Consider the following 20,750-nt stretch of genomic DNA (forward strand, 5'->3'; position numbering starts at 1 on the left):
CTGGCTGTCAGGTTGATTGTTGTTGATGTATAAGAATGCTAGATATTTTTGTACATTGATTTCGTATCCTAAAACTTTGCTGAAATTCTTTGTCAGCTGAAGAAACTTTTTGAGCCTTGACTATGGGGTTTTCTAGATATAGAATCATGTCATCAGCAAACAAGGATAGTTTGCCTACCTCTCTTCTTATTTGTTGCCCCTTCTTTCTTTCTCTTGCCTGATTGCTCTGGCCAGGACTTCCAATTTGTGTTGAATAGGAGTGTTTAGAAAGCACATCCTTGTCTTTTGCCAGTTTTCAAGGGAAATACTTCCAGCTTTTGCCCAGTCAGTATGATGTTGGCTTTAGGTTTGTCATAGAGGGCTCTTAATATTTTCAGGTATGTTCCCTCAATACCTCAATATTGAGAGTTTTTAACGTGAAGGGATGCTGAATGTTATCAAATGCTTTTCTTCATCTATTAAAATAATTATGTGATTTTTATCTTCAGTTAGGTTTATGTGATGAATCACAGTTACTGATTTGGGCATGCTGAGCCAACTTTGCATCTTGGGGATGAAGCCAACTTGATCATGATGGATTAGCTTTTTGATGTTCTGCTGGATTCAGTTTGCAAGTATTTGCTGAGGATTTTTGCATCAGTGTTCATCAAGTATATTGGCCTAAAGGTTTTTGTTGTTGTTTAGGTGTGTGTGTTTGTGTGTGTGTGAGTGTGTATGTGTCTCTGTGTGTGTGTATGTGTCTGCCAGGTTTTGGGATTTGGATGATGCTGGCCGCATAGAATGAGTTGAAGGAATAGCTTCAGTAGTAATGCTACCAGCTCCTCTTTGTACATCTAGTACAACTTGGCTGTGAATCCATCTTGTCCTGGGCTTTTTTTTGTTGGTAGGCTATTTATTACTGATTCAATTTTGGAGCCTTTCTGGACTGTTCAGGGAATCAACTGCTTCTTGGTTTGGTATTGGGAGGTTGTATTTGTCTAGGAATTTATCCATCCCTTTTAAGTTTTCTAGTTTGTGTGCATAGGTGTGTTTGTAGTAGTTTCTGATGGTTATTTTTATTTTTGTGGGGTCAGTGGTAACAAACTCTTTAAGGTATATAACTGTCTTTATTTGGATCTTTCCTCTTTTCTTCTTTATTAGTCTAGTTATTGGTTTATCTATCTTTTTTTTTTTTCCAAAATATCACAACTCTCGGATTTGTTGATCTTTTGATTTTTTTTTTTTTTTTCTGTCTTGATTTCCTTCAGTTCAGCTCTGATTTTGGTTATTTCTTGTCTTCTGGTAGGTTTGGGGTTGATTTATTCTTGCTTCTCTGATTTTTTCAGTTTTATTGTTATGTTGCTTATTTGAGATCTTTCTAACTTTTTGATGTGGGCATTTAGTGCTATGAATTTCCCTCTTAACAGTGACTTAGCTGTATCTCAGAAACTCTAGTATGTTGCATCTTTGTTCTCATTAGTTTCAAAAAACTTCTTGATTTCTACCTTAATTTCAGTATTTATCCAAAATCATTAAAGAGCATGTTGCTTAATTTCCATGTAATTACATGGCTTTGAGTAATTTTATGTATCTTTTTAAAATGCTTGGTAGAGTTCAGCAGTGAAATCCTTGGGTTCCGAGCTTTTCTTTACTTTTTATCACAGCTTCAATCTCATTATCAGTTGTTAGTTCAGGTTTTGGATTTCTCTCTCATTCAGTCTTGGTGAATATTATATTTCTAAAATTCTGTTCATTCCTTCTAGACTTTCTAATTTTTGACATATCATTGCTCACAGTAGCCACTAATGATCCTTGTAATTTCTGCAGTATCAGTTGTAATGTCTACTTTTTAATCTCTGATTTTATTTATGTCGAACTTTTCTCTTTTTTATTAGTTATCCTGGCTAAAGATTTGTCAATTTTGTTTAACTTAAAAAATTAGTTATTCTGGCTAAAGATTTGTCAATTTTGTTAAACTTTTTAAAAAACAACTTTTTGTTTCAGTTTTTTTGTATTGTTTTCTTCATTTTAATTTCATTGATTTCTGCTCTCATCTTTATTATTATTTTTCTTCTGTTAAGTTTGGGTTTGGTTCACTTTTCCTTTTCTAGGTTTAAGATCAAAAAAGAGGAAGAACTTCAAATAAATAATCATGAGGTTGTTTGTTTGAATGTTTGTTTATTTGTAGCTATACAAATCCCTCTGACTATTGCTTTTGCTGTATCCTATCAGTTTTAGCATGTTGTGTTTCCATTATCATTTGTTTCAATATTTTTTCGATTTTCTTCTTAATTTCTTCATTGACCTACTGGTCATTCAGGAGAATATTGTTTAATTTACATGTGTTTTTATACTTTCCAAAATTATTAGTATTATTTATTTTTAGTTTTATTCCATTGTGGTTAGAGAAGACACTTGGTATTATTTCCATTTGTTTGAATGTTTTAAGACTTCTTTGTGACCTAACATGAGGTGTACATTTGAGAATGATCCATGTGTTGAGGAAAAAAAATGTGTGTTCTGCAGCCATGGGATAAAATGTTACCTAAATATTTATGAGATCTATTTGGTCTATAGTGAAGATTAAGTCTGATGTTTCCTTGTTGATTTTCTACCTGAAAGATCTATCCAGTGCTGAAAGTGGGAAGTTAAAATGTACAGCTATTACAATATGTGGGCCTATCTCACTCGTTAGCCCTACTAGTATTTTCTTTGTATATCTGAGTGCTGCAGTGTTGGGTGCATATATACTTAACATTGTTATATTGTCTTGCTGAATTGACCCCTTTATCATTATATAGTCACCTTCTTTGTCTCTTCTTACGGTTTTTATGTTAAAATATAGTGACTCCTGCTCTTTTTTGGTTTCCATTGGCATGGATTTTTTTTTTTTTGTCCCTTTAGTTTTTGTCTATGTGTGTCTTTATACGTGAAGTGTGTTTCTTGTGGACAACAGATCAGTGAATCTTGTTTTGTTATCCATTCAGCCAGTTTATGTCTTTTCATTGGAGAATTTAGTTCATTTATGTTCAGTGTGATTATTAATAAGTAAGTACTTAAATCTGCCAATTTGTTACAAGTTTTCTGATTGTTTTGTCTTCTTCTTTTCCTTCTTTCTTTCCTTCCTGTTGTCCCTTAGGAAAAATGATTTTTCTCTGCTGATATGATATAGTTTCTTGCTTTTTTATTTGTTGTATATTTGTTGTGTGTGTTTTGGTTTGAGGTTACCCTAAGACTTACGTATATTATCTTATAACCCATTATTTTAAGCTGATAATAACATTGCTTGCATAAACAAGTAAAATACTAATAAATCTGGGCAGCTTTACTTTGTCTACCAGCTTTTTAATTTTTTTTCTATTTATATGTTATTGTACTATGTCTTAAAAATTGTTGTAGTTATTTTTGATTGATTCATCATTTAGTCTTTCTAGTATGGATAAGGATAGTTTCCACCCACAGTTGTGATAATATTCTGTGTTTTTCTTTGAACTCATTATTAGCAGTGAGTTTTGTAACTTCAGTTGATTATTTATTGCTCATTACTGTCCTTTTCTTTCTGATTGAGCATTTCTTGTAGGACAGATCTGGTGTTGATGAAATCCCTCCACTGGAAAGTTGTTTGTTTGTCTGGGAAAGTTGTTATTTCTTCTTCATTATGAAAGGATATTTTTATCAGATATACTATTCTAGAGTATTTTTTATTTCAGCATGTTAAATCTTTACATACGTTATGCTACTCTTTCCTGGCCTGTAGGACTTTCACTGAAAAATCTATTGTCAGATGTCTTGGAGCTCCATTGTGTGCTATTTGGTTCTTTTCTCTTACTGCTTCTAAGATCCTTTGTTTATCCTAGATCTTTCAGAGTTTGATTATTAAATGCCTTGAGGCACTCTTCTTTGGGTTAAATTTGCCTGGTTTCTACAGCCTTCTTGTACTTAGAAATTGTTATCTTTCCCTAGGTTTGGTAAGTTCCCTACTACTAGTCTTTTGAGTAAATTTTCTACCCCTATCTTTTTGTTTACCTCCTCTTTAAGGTCAATAACTTAGATTTGCATTTTGAGGTTATTTTCTAGATCCTGTAGGCATGCATTATCATTTTTTATTCTTGTTTCTTTTGTCTGCTCTGACTGTATATTTTCAAATAGCATATCTTCAAGTTCACTAATTTTTTTTTTTTTTTTTTTTTTTTTTATTATACTTTAAGTTCTAGGGTACATGTGCATGACGTTTATATCATGTATAACTCCCCAAAGCAATCCCTCCCTCCTCCCCCCTCCCCATCATAGGCCCCAGTGTGTGATGTTCCCCTTCCCGAGTCCAAGTGATCTCATTGTTCAGTTCCCACCTATGAGTGAGAACATGCGGTGTTTGGTTTTCTCTTCTTGTGATAGTTTGCTAAGAATGATGGTTTCCAGCTGCATCCATGTCCCTACAAAGGACGCAAACTCATCCTTTTTGATGGCTGCATAGTATTCCATGGTGTATATGTGCCACATTTTCTTAATCCAGTCTGTCACAGATGGACATTTGGGTTGATTCCAAGTCTTTGCTATTGTGAATAGTGCCGCGATAAACATACGTGTGCATGTGTCTTTGTAGTAGAGTAATTTATAATCCTTTGGGTATATACCCAGTAGTGGGATGGCTGGGTCATATGGTACATCTAGTTCCAGATCCTTGAGGAATCGCCATACTGTTTTCCATAATGGTTGAACTAGTTTACAATCCCACCAACAGTGTAAAAGTGTTCCTATTTCTCCACATCCTCTCCAACACCTGTTGTTTCCTGACTTCTTAATGATTGCCATTCTAACTGGTGTGAGATGGTATCTCATTGTGGTTTTGATTTGCATTTCTCTGATGGCCAGTGATGATGAGCATTTTTTCATGTGTCTGTTGGCTGTATGGATGTCTTCTTTTGAGAAATGTCTGTTCATATCCTTTCCCCACTTTTTGATGGGGTTGTTTGCTTTTTTCTTGTATATTTGTTTGAGTTCTTGGTAGATTCTGGATATTAGCCCTTTGTCAGATGAGTAGGTTGCAAAAATTTTTTCCCATTCTGTAGGTTGCCTGTTCACTCTGATGGTAGTTTCTTTGGCTGTGCAAAAGCTCTTTAGTTTAATTAGATCCCATGTGTCAATTTTTGCTTTTGCTGCCGTTGCTTTTGGTGTTTTAGACATGAAGTCCTTGCCCATGCCTATGTCCTGAATGGTACTACCTAGATTTTCTTCTAGGGTTTTTATGGTATTAGGTCTAACATTTAAGTCTCTAATCCATCTTGAATTAATTTTCGTATAAGGGGTAAGGAAAGGATCCAGTTTCAGCTTTCTACTTATGGCTAGCCAATTTTCCCAGCACCATTTATTAAATAGGGAATCCTTTCCCCATTTCTTGTTTCTCTCAGGTTTGTCAAAGATCAGATGGCTGTAGATGTGTGGTATTATTTCTGAGGACTCTGTTCTGTTCCATTGGTCTATATCTCTGTTTTGGTAGCAGTACCATGCTGTTTTGGTTACTGTAGCCTTGTAGTATAGTTTGAAGTCAGGTAGCGTGACGCCTCCAGCTTTGTCCTTTTGACTTAGGATTGTCTTGGCAATGCGGGCTCTTTTTGGTTCCATATGAACTTTAAAGCCGTTTTTTCCAATTCTGTGAAGAAAGTCATTGGTAGCTTGATGGGGATGGCATTGAATCTATAAATCACCTTGGGCAGTATGGCCATTTTCACGATATTGATTCTTCCTATCCATGAGCATGGTATGTTCTTCCATTTGTTTGTGTCGTCTTTGATTTCACTGAGCAGTGGTTTGTAGTTCTCCTTGAAGAGGTCCTTTACATCCCTTGTAAGCTGGATTCCTAGGTATTTGATTCTCTTTGAAGCAATTGTGAATGGAAGTTGATTCCTGATTTGGCTCTCTGCTTGTCTGTTACTGGTGTATAAGAATGCTTGTGATTTTTGCACATTAATTTTGTATCCTGAGACTTTGCTGAAGTTGCTTATCAGCTTAAGCAGATTTTGGGCTGAGACAATGGGGTTTTCTAAATATACAATCATGTCATCTGCAAACAGGGACAATTTGACTTCTTCTTTTCCTAACTGGATACCCTTGATTTCTTTCTCTTGCCTGATTGCCCTAGCCAGAACTTCCAAGACTATGTTGAATAGGAGTGGTGAGAGAGGGCATCCCTGTCTTGTGCCAGTTTTCAAAGGGAATTTTTCCAGTTTTTGCCCATTCAGTATGATATTAGCTGTGGGTTTGTCATAAATAGCTCTTATTATTTTGAGGTACGTTCCATCAATACCAAATTTATTGAGCGTTTTTAGCATAAAGGGCTGTTGAATTTTGTCAAAAGCCTTTTCTGCATCTATTGAGATAATCATGTGGTTCTTGTCTTTGGTTCTGTTTATATGCTGGATTACGTTTATTGATTTGCGAATGTTGAACCAGCCTTGCATCCCAGGGATGAAGCCCACTTGATCATGGTGGATAAGCTTTTTGATGTGCTGCTGAATCCGGTTTGCCAGTATTTTATTGAGGATTTTTGCATCGATGTTCATCAGGGATATTGGTCTAAAATTCTCTCTTTTTGTTGTGTCTCTGCCAGGCTTTGGTATCAGGATGATGTTGGCCTCATAAAAAGAGTTAGGGAGGATTCCCTCTTTTTCTATTGATTGAAATAGTTTCAGAAGGAATGGTACCAGCTCCACCTTGTACCTCTGGTAAAGTTCACTAATTCTTTATTCTGCTTGATAAATTCTGGTATTAAAATACCATAATGCCATTCTTCAGTATGTCCATTGCATTTTTCTACTTAATTCATTTTAGTTATTTCAACTTCTTGTTAAATATACATGATAGAGTTCTAAATTACTTCTCTATGTTGTCTTGTATTTCTTTGTGTTTCCTTGAAACAGCTATTTTGAATTCTCTTTCTGAATAGTCACATGTCTCTTTTTCTCCAGGATTGGTACCTGATACCTTACTTAGTTCATTTGGTAAGGTCATGTTTACCTGGAGTGTCTTGATACTTGTAAATGTTCATCTGCGTCTGGCCATTGAAGAATTATGTATTTATTGTAGTCTTCACTATCTGAGCTTGTTTGCATCTGTCTTCCTTGGGAAGGCTTTCCAGATATTTAAAAGGACTTGTGTGTTGTAATCTAGGCTGTACCTGCTTTTTCATGGGAATAAAAGTGGTTTCTGAGGAAAAAAGATAGCCTGAATGATGTAGAAGAGTCTGTCTTTTTTTTTGTTTGTTTTTTGTTTTGAGATGGAGTCTTGCTCTGTCACCCAGGCTGGAGTGCTGTGGTGCAAGTTCTGGTCCTGGGTTCACACTATTCTCCTGCCTCAGCCTCCCAAAAAGCTGGGACTACAGGCACCCGCCACTACACCTGGCTAATTTTTTGTATTTTTTAGTAGAGACGGGGTTTCATCATGTTAAGCATGATAGTCTCGATCTCCTGACCTCGTGATCCACTCGCCTCGATCTCCCAAAGTGCTGGGATTACAGGCGTAAGCCACCATGCCCGGCCTAGAAGAGTCTGTCTTTTATGGTATCCTAGTCCTTATTGACACAAAAAATGTTGCCCTTTTCAGAATGTTTCATATCCTTCATAACTTTTTAGACTAATAAAAAATATGTGATATTCATCATATATGTGGGTACTGTTGTGCTCTAATTTACATTTTAAAGTTAGACTACAATCCTGTGCGTAGTCGGATAGCATTTTTACTATATGCAGTCACATCAGAAAGTCAATTTCCTCCTAATACTCCTTCTTTTAAATGCTGCTATCTATTTATTTGTTTAATGATATTTTCTTCACAAGGTTGTTATGGGTATTGAGGCTCAAGTGTTGTATCTTGAACTTATTTTCTATGTAGAGCATTATGCTTATGTTGGGGCAATTACAAGGGTTAATTTGGGTAGTTTTTTAAACATCTATAAGGAGCAATTATGTTATCATCTATAAGTTATACCACCAAAAATACATTCAATTTGTATTGTATGGAATGCAGCTGCTTCTTTGGTTGTCATTAAGTCAGAGAAGTGAATGTGATACTTTTAAGAGTTATAGTTTTTGAATAAAAATTAATCCCACCCCTATTTCTCAAGTTAGAAAACCATTAACTTGATACCACCTCACTTATAAGGTATTATGTAGCCTTAAAAGTAAATGTGCTTTGGATCAAATGGGTTATAGAGACAGTGAAATGTAATGCAAAAGCCTGAAAGTATCATAGAAAATATATCAGGCCCTATATATTAATGGCTCTGTAACTTGAGCAAGTAACTTGATCTGTTTGTGTTTACTTTATAGGGTTTTAAAGAATCACCTTAAATAAATGTGAAAGTCACTTATATACCAATACATCTTGCACACTGGCAAATCAGCATACCTCTATTCTATTGCCTGTCCCACAGAGTAATTGAAATCAGTTAACTTCTCTGAGTCTCAAGGTTTTTAGTACTAATCTCTGGACCCAAGATACTTGAGAAGAGAATTGATGCTGAGCAAATGTTTCTATTCAAGGACGGTATATGGAATTGAAATTCAATGGTCTTTCTTTAAAAATATTTTTACTAGCATTTTGATAAACAAGTTGCAATACTCCAGGTCACTAGATTTTTCTGTGACATAGTGAGTCAGTGGAAGAGTGAGTTAAGGAATTGAACTTTCTACAAAGCAACTTCAAACCAAAGTCATTTTTATCAGACTAGCCTAATTACTGCAGCTGGGCAAAGTTTCTGAAAGAAACATGAACTTACTTTCCAATGTTTAACTGACTTAGTAATAACCTTATAATAATATACTTTGTTCTATGGAAAAGTGTTTTCACAATAGTCAAATTAACACCAACTGAATCAAACTCTGTGTATAATGAAACAATAAAAAAGTCATAAACAATTATGGAATTTCAACTATTTAAAAAGGATACTGTTCCTTTTTTTTTTTTCCTTTCAGTGATTTTTCCATTATTTCAAGGCTAAACTCTTTCTTTTTTTTTGAGACAGAGTTTCACTCCTGTTGCCCAGGCTGGAGTGCAGTGGTGTGATCTTGGCTCACTGCAACCTCCACCTCCAGGGTTCCAGTGATTCTCCTGCCTCGGCCTCCTGAGTAACTGGGATTACAGGCGTCTGTCACCACAACCTGATCATTTTTGTATTTTTTAGTAGACACAGGGTTTCGCCATGTTGGCCAGGCTGGTCTCCAACCCCTGACCTCAGGTGATCCACCTGCCTTGCCCTCCCAAATTGCTGGGATTACAGGTGTGAGCCACTGCACCCTGCTGATCATTAGGACTTTTCAACCTGATGTTCCCGCACCTGCCTCAGGTCAAATGGTTACGGGTGCGAGTCAAACGGTTATCAGATAGCCTTCTGCATTTCTTGGTCAAAAGAAGAATTCACTTTTCTCTCTTTGTGCTTCATTATAAACATATGGGGAAAAGTGAATATACTGCTCATGTCAGTTTTAAAATCTAACATTAACCTTGGGGCTTTCTTAACCTATAACAGCCAATTTCTCCTATTTCACCCTTTGTACTCATTGTTTAGGTGCCACTATCAATATTTGATTTTATGTTTTATCTTCAGGGGAAACTTGCCCAAGTCTATGGTTTCTCTGTTACACATGTAAACAGAGTCTTAATTTTTTTGAGAATATTTCCCCAGTTACACTGCATGTAAAATAAATCTTTATGAGGAAAATAAAATAACAATTTTCTAGGAAGGAAACAATCTAGAACACAGTTCAATAAGCATTTGCATTATGCTTCTTGTGAATATTGGCTTAATATTTTTCACTCACACTACGCTCTGAATTCCAGGAGTCTAGGAATTGTATTTACTTTGTTCTCCAGTGTATCTATCTCTAGTCCCTGGGCAATGTTCTAGACGTTGTCAACTTTTAACAACTATACCCTAAATAAGTTAATTCAAATAACACCTTAGAATAATGTTGCTTATCTTCAATCTGCTAACCAAGAATGCCAACTGAAATGCAAGAGAACTACATTGTAGTTTATGTCCCTGCATGTTGAGGATGTAAATCAACTTGTTGCCTAGCAGATTTATTAAAATAAAAATTCTATTACTCTCAATATTCAATATAAATTCATAATAAAAAACAATCAGTGACATATACATTTTATTAACACCTTGGTTGAGCAAAATCAGATTAACAGTAATGCAAAATTCAATCCAAAGTTTAATGATTCCTTTGGAAATGTAGGTATACACTTTTTATCTCTAGTACTTAGGATAATTCATTTTACCATTTATAAAAATATTTAAATTTAAAATGACTAATAAAAACTATATCTTTTGGAAAATCTTTCTTATAGAATGAAAGGAGTGAGAAAATTAGGAAAAATTACTAATGGGTACTAGGCTTCATACCTGCAGGATGAAATAATCTGTATAACAAACCCCCATGACACAAATTTACCTATGTAACAAACCTGCACATGTACCCCTGAACTTAAAAATTATAAAATATATATACAGTTAAATTTAAATGAAGATGAATTTATACATAGGAGTAATGCAATAAATTTTTACATCTTTCCATATAGTTAACTTTCATGGACAGAAATGATTGACCTATGCAACAATTATAACAATATATGTTAATCAATTTAGATTGCAATTAAGTACCATATTTTAAGCATCTTAAAATATACTCACCTGTTATTTTATTGTCTAATACTTGAATTAAAGTCACCTCAGTTCAGAAGCTACGATAGATCACTGACTGTGAGTCAACTGGTTATCAGACAGCCTTCTGCATTGATTGGCCTGAAGGAGAATTTACTTTTCCCTCTTTGTACCTCATTATAAACATATGGGAAAAAGTGAATATGCTGCTCATTTCAGTTTTAAAATCTAAGCATCCTCCAAAACAGAAAGAAATACCTACAGAACTAGACACAGACATTTATTCCATTTGTGGTGGTGATTATGTACTATTTTAATATTGGCTGCACAAAATCACATCTGTGCCTGTGTCTACAATTTCCTCTAAGCTTGTTTCTAGATATCATAATTAAATACGTCTATTTTTGATAATTCAAAGAAAGTAGTGTTATTTTTCAAATGATAATGCACTTTCTCTTTGTTTTTGACAGCGATTTTTCTATTTCATTTTTTGCATAGGTGCATTTTTTCTTTAGTTATACATTTGTGATGTTGAAATTGTATTCATTTAAATTCACCCACAGATAGTGAAAATAAAGTAGCCTCTCTCAAAATATCACTGCATAGTATTTTAAATATGAACAGAAAAATTGGCATATATATCTTATTCTCGTAAGAACATATTTTCCCATATACCATATAAGTTTTAAGCTCCCACTTACGTAAACACCTGTTTTGGCTGTTGTTTCCAGTTTAATGAGTTTGGGGAGGTTTATATCTCTGAACTGAGAGTAGTTCTATCATTTTGACATTTAATTTTGTTTCTCTTTTATAAATGTCTTGTAAAAAGAGAATCGTTTAGCATCTGTTTTGTTATCTTCCAACATCTGTCCTATCCACCCACTGTATCAAAAAGTGCACACTTCTTAAATCATAGATTGATTCAATCTTTTCAGGTGGATTTCATATTACCAACAATTTTTTTTAGTAAAGCTTTAATGTAATATGTTATTACAAGAAATGTTTTGTTTATTTATTGGGATATTCTTAGTATATACATATGTAAAATTCTGAATCTACATAGAAAAGTGATTTGGAGACATGAATCAATTACTCACAAAATATAGGAGTCTTCTTTTTGAGAAAAAGGGGAGCTGTATGCAATTTTTTCATATGTCTGACATCTCAGCTGTCCAACTTGAACAAATCATGACATGCTTTCTCAAAACTTCAAATGATCGTGACTGACTTAAATTAATTTATGTACACTTGAAACCACTCTTATATTATTGTTTTGAAAGTATAATTAATACAATAATAATTTTGTCCTGTATTGGGATATCTCTACAATGAGATCATCTTTAAAGATTATAATTATTCAGTAAAATACATTAAAAATATAAAATCATCAGACTAACTTCTTTCCCAAATAATTTAAAGAAGGCCTTTGGGAAGTAAGTAGGCTCAATGAGGTCATGGCATTGAGGCCCTCATGATAGAATTAATGTCCTTATAGGAAGAGACACCAAAGAGATTGTTCTCTCTAACCCCCCTTTTCCATTTCAGTCTCCCATCCCTGTACCTTGTGAAGACACAAAAAGAAGCCAGCCCTCTGCAAGATAAGAAGTGAACTATCATCAAAAATCAATAGTGCCAGCACCCTGATCTGGGACTTCTTCATTCCGGAAGTGTGAGGAAATAAATTTATATTATTTAAGCTACCCAGTCTGTGGCATTTTGTTATGATAGCTTAAGCGCACAGGGACAATGTACAAGAAAATCACAATCTGTAAAATGCATTCAAACTTTATTGAGCCAAACCCCTACCATTCAAACGTATTAATGTGAGACTTTGATTTGGAAGTGAGCAAATTGAGGAAGGAAACTCTAAGGAGATGGGAATTAATTTTTGGCTAATTCAGCAGGCATCTAAATTTCAGGAGCAGCTGTGGACTGAGTTTTGGGCACAGAAAAGGCATCAATGAAGCTGGCAGTATCATTAGAAGCAGCAGTTGCCTCCAGGGTTCAGTGAGGCAGTGGCAATCATGATGTTTCCCTGACGGTCAATTTTTTTCTCCATCATGTTGTGGAGTTCTGAGGCTGGTTCCCCAACTCTACAAACAATGCTGTGAACTGATTTTATTTTTCTTTCTTTAAATGACCATTTTCGCTTCATTAGCAGAATCACTTTCATTGACTGCTATGAAGATCCCTGAGTGATACTGTGGAAATAAACCATGATACTGTGGAAATAAACCATGAATAAATAAATATGTATTGTATCATTAGGATTTTATATACACAATAAAAACAAACCATGATAAAGAGACAAAGTGATGGAAGCTATGATTTCAAATAGGAATATCAGGGAAAGTTGAACCTAAAAAGACTCATGTTTCTATATGTTTCAGTTTGGTAGAAGAGGGCAATATTTCAAAAGGCTTGATTATAGTTTAGGAATGAGCTCTAAAAATCTGGATAAGTATAGTTCATGCCTAACTAACAGGCAGTAGAAAGGCCCAGAGGTAGAAATATGCTCTGTATACATGAGAAGGTGTATATTGTTCCAAATATTTTTCAAATAATAAAATATTACATATCAAATTTTTTTATAAGTATATCAGGCACATCTAGTATAATATTAATCTTTTGTCCAATTGAAAAGACATAATAATCTAAGAAATGGATATACTCTCTTTGTTTAATAACAACAAAGCAAAACAGGAAAACTATAAGAATTAGCACTATGTTTAATGCTTTGCCTAAAAATACATGTCATTGTTTATGGTGCAACATATACATCATTGATTCATTTTTGATAATATGATTAATATTTATTGAACACTTTTATGCATGAAATTTATTCCAGTTTGTTCCTGATTCTTTTATAGGCTTATGTAACGTAACATTCATGTTGAATATTAGAATGCAGAATTGTGTATTCCTCTTAATTTGTCTAAAACATATGTTATTGATGCTTTGAAAAGTGACTTGTGATATTTTATTTTATAAATAGAAGTTCTGGAACGTTGCTTATAATTGGGGAAATAAACACAAATGAAAGACCATGATATAGTGAGATATAGAAATATAAATAAATTGAGAGAGATATATAGTTAAATATATATTGATTATTTCATATTTTTCACTATCATATTTTGGTAAAGCTTTGGTTTTAACCTAAGTTTTAAAATACTGAATGTTAAAATCCAATAGAAAAATATAAATATAACTGAGAGTTACATACATAGTTTGGAGTGTCTTCCTTTCGCTATCTATGTGGACAGAGAATGGGAAGTTCCTCCACTGCTCTAAGACTAACCATTACCTTTACTGCTATAGCTTCTGCTGCCATCATGACTTAACAGCAACTAAAATTACAAAAATGGATTGTGCACTTTTCCAAATTTGGAAAAAGAATACTGAAATCTAATTTTGAGAAACTCATGCTCACTTTACTGCAATGACTAATCATTTGCACTGACAGTTCCACAGTCAGAAGTACGAAGCCCTTCTATATTCCCAAACTTTTGTGAAGAGACAGATTTCATTATCAAATAGAGAAATTGATGAAGGAAGAAATAGATGGGAAGATAGACGATAAATTACATAGATAGATAGATACATAGATAGATAGATAGATAGATAGATAAATAGATAGATAGAAATATATATGATTATTTTCCTAGACTCATTCTTTAGGAAATCAAATATTGATCTCCCTATGAAGTTCATACAAACTCATAAAAGCAAGTTTTCCATGAGATGTATTTATGGCATTCTCCTTTTGTCATTTTATGATCAAATATAAACAATAAACATATATTTAAATATCTGTATTTTCCCTTATGTACAAAAACTATAGAAAACACCAAAAAAGAGGAAACTACTCCCAACTCTCTTAACTTTTCACAGTGAAAACTTTTATCGATGATGCTGTTTTTCTAAAAACTTTTAAATGTTGAAATTTGGCATGGTCTTCAATGTGAGAAATGACAGTATCATTGGCATCCAATACACTTTTACTATTTATGCTGATGGCAAAAGAAAAAAAAGTGCTGGGAACATTAACAAAAGTGTTAGATTGCTTTACCACATGAAAAATGAATTATGTTATGTTCCACCAGGTTATTCCAAGAATTATATTTTTGAACTTATAGTTCTCATTTCTTATTTCTTGAGGAAATAAGATTATTTTCTACCAGTTATGCTTTGTTATGCTACTGATAAGAGCAAGAGAAAAATTACAAATTCATAATTTTAGTGTAATGCTCTCTTCGCGAAGCATTTAATTTCCCAATTTAGTAGATTTTTGTAGCATCTCATGGTTTCTGCTTCAAAAAACAATTTTCTGATAAGTGTAAAGAAGCATTTCCCTCAAAATTGAAAAAATGATACAATTGTTCAGATCATATTTTTAGAGCCAACATGTAATAAAAGCATTTTCAGCAACATACAATGTATACACTGTAAATGCCAAAATCAAAATTTTGTCTAATTATATTCTTAAAAATATCTGCTCAACCTCACTGCAATAGCAATTCTTGTAGGTTTTTTTTGAATGGGATTTACTTTTTAATCAAATTCTTCTTTCTGGTTATGTCCTCCAGAAACTCTTATTACTTCTGTGTGAAGAAAATGAGAACAACTTATTATTCTGTTCTATATTTTAATAACTCTTTAAGTTTCTAAATACGTGCAAATTATTCTAAGCTTTGTCATTGTGAAATGTGATAGATGATATTTATAATAGACACAGCTTTTTTCTTGTATTGTGTGAAGAGTGCTTGCCGGTAAAAAGTAAAATTATAGAACACAGATCACAAAATATTGAGGAAGATATTCTTTACTGAAGTAGGAAAGGCATTTGCATTGCCCAAAATTATACGTGCTCTGTTTCAGAGTACATAGACTTTCTTTCAGTTTAAACTTTGTTTGGAAAGAAAATTTTCCTCCAAAATGTTGGAGAAACACTTGTAAGTTTCCAAACCTATCTCACTAAGATCTCTTATATCATGTTTGACTTTTTTACTTTACAATGCATAAAGCAACCTGGTGTGCTACTTGAAGACAAAGTTATAGCTTTAGCACAAAATCACATTTCGATAGTGTTAGCATTTATATAGGAACTGCCTTTTTCCAATAATGAACCTCCGAATGAACATAGGCAAATGTTATTTTTTCATACTTTTTCAATACATCAACATTTAAGTCAGTTTTCTTCCTTTCTTCTTTTGAACAGCACCTCTCCATCCCCAATTAACATTATCTGACATTTTCATATACTTTCACCTTTGATTTTATTCTCATACTTAGTTAAAAACTTTTTTGGGGTCTTCCCTATTCTGCAGTACAAACAGAAAACAAAGATTGAAAATAAACTTTACTTTTGACTAACAGAAGCATTGTTCCTTTGGTGTCTCTTCTTATTTGATAATCAAACTAAAGCCAGAGTATGTATAATAATACTTTAATTTATTACCCTTGACATTTTCAAAAATATTTTCAGTGTTACAGAAACAAAAAGAGCTATCCTTAATTTTTAATATAGTAATTATTCTTTTAGTCTCTATTAATGAAAAACTACAATCATGTCAAGACTATGATTGAATATTATGAGACTACAAAGGTAACTTCCCAAATCAGACATTCATTCACTGCTGCAGGTCTGCTGACATCATTCATCTCTTTTCCTGGCTATTACAGCACATCGGCTTTAGTTTGCTTCAAGGGAGCAAAACCTCATAGTTTCTCTGTGCCCCTGCCTTGTATGTCCCTAGTAGTTTTTCCTTCTCTCACAATGTTTACCATTCATTACCAAAATGGAATCCTGCTTAGTGCCTCCAGATTCAACTTAGGAATGTGGAGGAGTTACTTAAAACCTTTGGTCAATGAATGCTAAAACATAAAGTCTTTGTTCTCTTCTCATCCATGGGCAATTGAGACATGCAGTCTAGCTGGTTTCTTGGATCATTTAGGTCAAGGGTCCTCAACCCCAGGCAATAGAATGGTACTGGCCTCTGGCCTGTAAGGAACTGGGCCACATGGCAGGAGGTGAGTGGTGGGTGAGCCAGCATTACCATCTGAGCTCCATTTCCAGACAGATCAGCAGCAACGTTAGATTCTCAGAGAAGTGGGAACCCTATTGTGAACTGTGCATGCGAGGGATCTAGGTTGTGCACTTTTTATGAGAATCTAATGCCTGATGATCTGAGGTAGAAGAGTTTCATCCTGAAACCATCCCCCCACCTGGCTGTGGAAAAAAAAAAAAAATGCCTTCCAATAAACTAGCCTCTGGTGCCAAAAAGTTTTGGGACTGCTGGTTTAGAGGGATCATGTAATCAGTAATAACAGTCAGGATTCTAGGAAAACAATGACTCCTCCCAACTTTCTCCCTTCATTCACCTCATCTTGTACTACTGACTCAGGGATTCTTTTCCTAGTAAAACAGTGACTTATGAATCACTGCCTAAGACACTTCTTTCTGGTAACTCAGGCTATGACACCACTTGTGCAGCCACAAATCACTTTGTTGAAAACATTATTTACTATTTTTATTCCGAGTATTTGCAGAAATGAAATCAAAGAAAATGTGCTTCGTTTTAAAATTGCTCTCAGTGTCCAGGTCTTCTGAGGATCACTTAGAAATATTTGTTAAGTATATTATCTCTGTAATAAAACCACAATAGATATACAATGGAACATAATAGATGCATCTTTTTGTAAGTATGTATCTAGTCACACAAGGGTCCCTTTTAATTTATTTACTTCATATCTATAAACCAAATAAGTGTGAGTAAAATGTTGATATATATTAAAACATCAAAATATAGATACACCCCTAACAGAGATAAACTTAATATATCCTTATAAAAATTCTATACGTTGCTATCACCAAGATATTTTTTCCTAACCTGTATTACAGCTTAAATTCAATTTCAACATTGATAGTCGTTTATCACCCAGAATAGGAAGATAACTAGTATCAGATCAGACCAAAAGTTGAGAACTATATGTAAATATTGGATCATGTCTAAAGAGATGAGTTAGACTGTGATGTTGGGAAGAATAAAGGTGGAAAACTAACTTAAATTATTGACATATTAAGACATGTTAGAAAATATATAGCTTCACTCCCTTAAAGAGACATTTCTTTGATTTTAAAAAATGTGCATTTATAGTGAAAGAAAAAATGTAGAGTTGATAACTGTCTTCAAGCCTGACCTTGCATATTCTTTATTTTTATAATATTCAAGTTTTGATCATATTCTAAGCATTAGTGCTCATTCACACAGATTTGTAATTGGTAAATTTGTTTTCTTTACCATCATATATGGGCACTGTAATAAAAAATTAAGCAATTATGTTTGATTTGGTGTAAAACTATATTTTGAGAAATATCTGCTAAAATAATTGCGATTATTTTTCCTGAGGAGTACCTATTTTTTTGTCAAATATATTTTTGAAAGTAAGCAGTGGTTACACAAGTTTCAAGCCTGTAATAAAAGAAGATAAATATGTTTGCCATTATTTGCATTTTGTGGAAATTGACAATAAAGAGAAATACATTTACTTCCAGACAATAGGGTAACCTTTTTAAAGATGGCCAATTAAATGCCTCTACCATTGTAATAATATATATATTATATGTACAATATAATATATATGATATCTATATCTATGTCTGTCTATCTATCTATCTACATGATTCCACTTCTCACATTTTTTGTTATTCTATATGTGTATGGCCAACAATGTAAGTTATTTAGCTACAAGAAACAAAATCTAGTCAAATTTGGCTTCGTATATAGCCAACATCATGAAAATACCAGTCCCATTCAATTTTAAATGGGCTACATGGTCTTCGCTATTAAAAGAAAAATGGAATGAAATGTTAAATCAGGAACCATGTCTATTATCATTCATGTTACAGTTGATAAAGAAATATGCTGTTTTAAATACTACTTCAATATGCATTGCCTAGTATTTCTCCCAGAGAAGAAAATTATAATGCTTATTCTGTTTTTGGCATACCTCATTTCCTAAAACTGAACTAAAGAAAAGAATTGTAGTGGCGGTGCATTTATTTGACAAGCTAATTGAAGTTGCACAATATGTCAATCTGATTTCCAAGGACAGAAAGGTTAATGGAGTGTGCTCCTGTATACTTGCACAATAGCTGAGTTTTCTTATTGAAATAACTGTGATTTCCTACATTAGTAGTTACTTAATTCAAGCAGCAAAGATGTATTTGAAAGGAAAGCTTAATCATTATCAAATAAACCCATTTTAGAATATGCAGTTCAGAAACTTACATTGAACACATAATGTCATGTCCTTGTCAAATAATACAAAATGCGCAGTTCTCATTTTCTCTGTTAAAAGTGTTGTGATTTCAGTGTAAATGTATTTAGTGGCACAACACAACCAGGGAGCATTTTAGACAAGTGGTATTTAGTCTGTTACATTCCTGCCATAGATGAAAAACATGAGATTTTCTTTGATACAATTCAGCTCAAGTTAAAAATAAAGGCAAGGTGCATGTCAATAGTAATTTTTTCATATGACAGTAACATTTGAAAACCAGGTGGCTAGAGTGGAGTTCATTTAAAAAATAAAACTAGGTTAAGAAAGACCAATGCATGAGTACAGACATCAGTGTAACATTTTAAATATAGTATTATTAATGTTGAAATATAAAAAATATCAAGGCCTATAAATACCAAAAGAGCAAAACATGGTCATTTCTATGATCAACATAGTAATTTTTGACATAAGTTTAAGGGTATAATAAGTTTGACATATGTTTGGGGGTGTAGTGTCCATAAATTTTTCATTACTCTGGGATTTATATAAACATTTAGAAATAATATTTATTTTTTAATTACAAAATAATATAGACTTAATCATGTATCTACCAGTTTAATAAACATGTGTTATAATTTGACTGCATTGCAGACACTATTTTAAGTCTTAGAGATCATCAATGACCCAAATAGAGAAAAATTCTTGCCTGCATAGAACTTATAATGACACTATAGGCAAGAAAAACAAGCAAATTAAACATCAGTAAGATAATGACAAGCACTAAAAAGAGAAAATAAGGGAGTAAAAGAAATAAGTGAAGTCAAAACTAGGTATGTAGAAAGATCCATAGTAAGGAGTTTATAATAAATAGAAATCGCAAGGGAGAAATCTTTCAAAATCTCTTATTATGTTTCATTCATAGACAACCAATGTGTGCACTCTGTTAATTGTTCAATGTACCTGTACTATTTCTCATTATACTCTGTACTGTAAATACATAATATAGTTGTAATATATATGTTACAGTCTATAATGCATAAATTGTATGGTTAGAAATTTAAAAAATAGTTTTTTGTTGATTTCTTTTTTAACCTTATTGAATTAGAAATTATATGTAAAAATAACATGTATTTAATATAGACATTTTAATGAATTGAGACTTTGCATACACCCATGATATCATCACCACAATTAAGATGCTTAACATAGCTATTGTTTTTTCTTTTCTTTTCTTTTTGAGACAGTCTTGCTTTGTTGTCCAGGCTGTAGTGCTTTGGCTTGATCTCGGCTCACTGCTGCCTCCACCTCACAAGTTCTAGTGATTCTCCTGCCTCAACCACCCAAGTAGTTGGGACTACAGGCATGCGTAATCAGACCCAGCTAATTTTTTTGTGTGTTTTTAGTACAGATAGGGTTTTGCCATGTTAGCCAGGATGGTCTCAAACTGCTGGCCTCAAGTGATCCTCCTGCTTTGGCTTCCCAAAGTGCTGGGATTACAAGTGTGAGCCAGGACGCCCATACCTTTCCTTGTTTTTTCTATGTCTGTGTCTGTAATTTTTTCATCTGCAATGTGTATGTATATGTGTGTGTGTGCACGTGTGTGTGGTAAGAACAGTTATGTGAGATATATCCTCTAAAGGGCTCAGTATGGTATTTTTAATTGTAGGTGCTATGTCATGCAATAGATCTTTAGAACTTATTAATATTATATAACAGAAATATTATAGCCATTGAGCAACAATTTCTCATTTTCCTCTCCCCAGTCTTTTGCAACCTCATTTTTTCTGCTTCTATGAGTCTGAATATTTTATTTACCTGTGAC

The sequence above is a fragment of the Trachypithecus francoisi genome, unplaced genomic scaffold, assembly GCF_009764315.1.
Source record: "Trachypithecus francoisi isolate TF-2019V2 unplaced genomic scaffold, Tfra_2.0 Lachesis_group14, whole genome shotgun sequence".
Taxonomy (NCBI): domain Eukaryota; kingdom Metazoa; phylum Chordata; class Mammalia; order Primates; family Cercopithecidae; genus Trachypithecus; species Trachypithecus francoisi.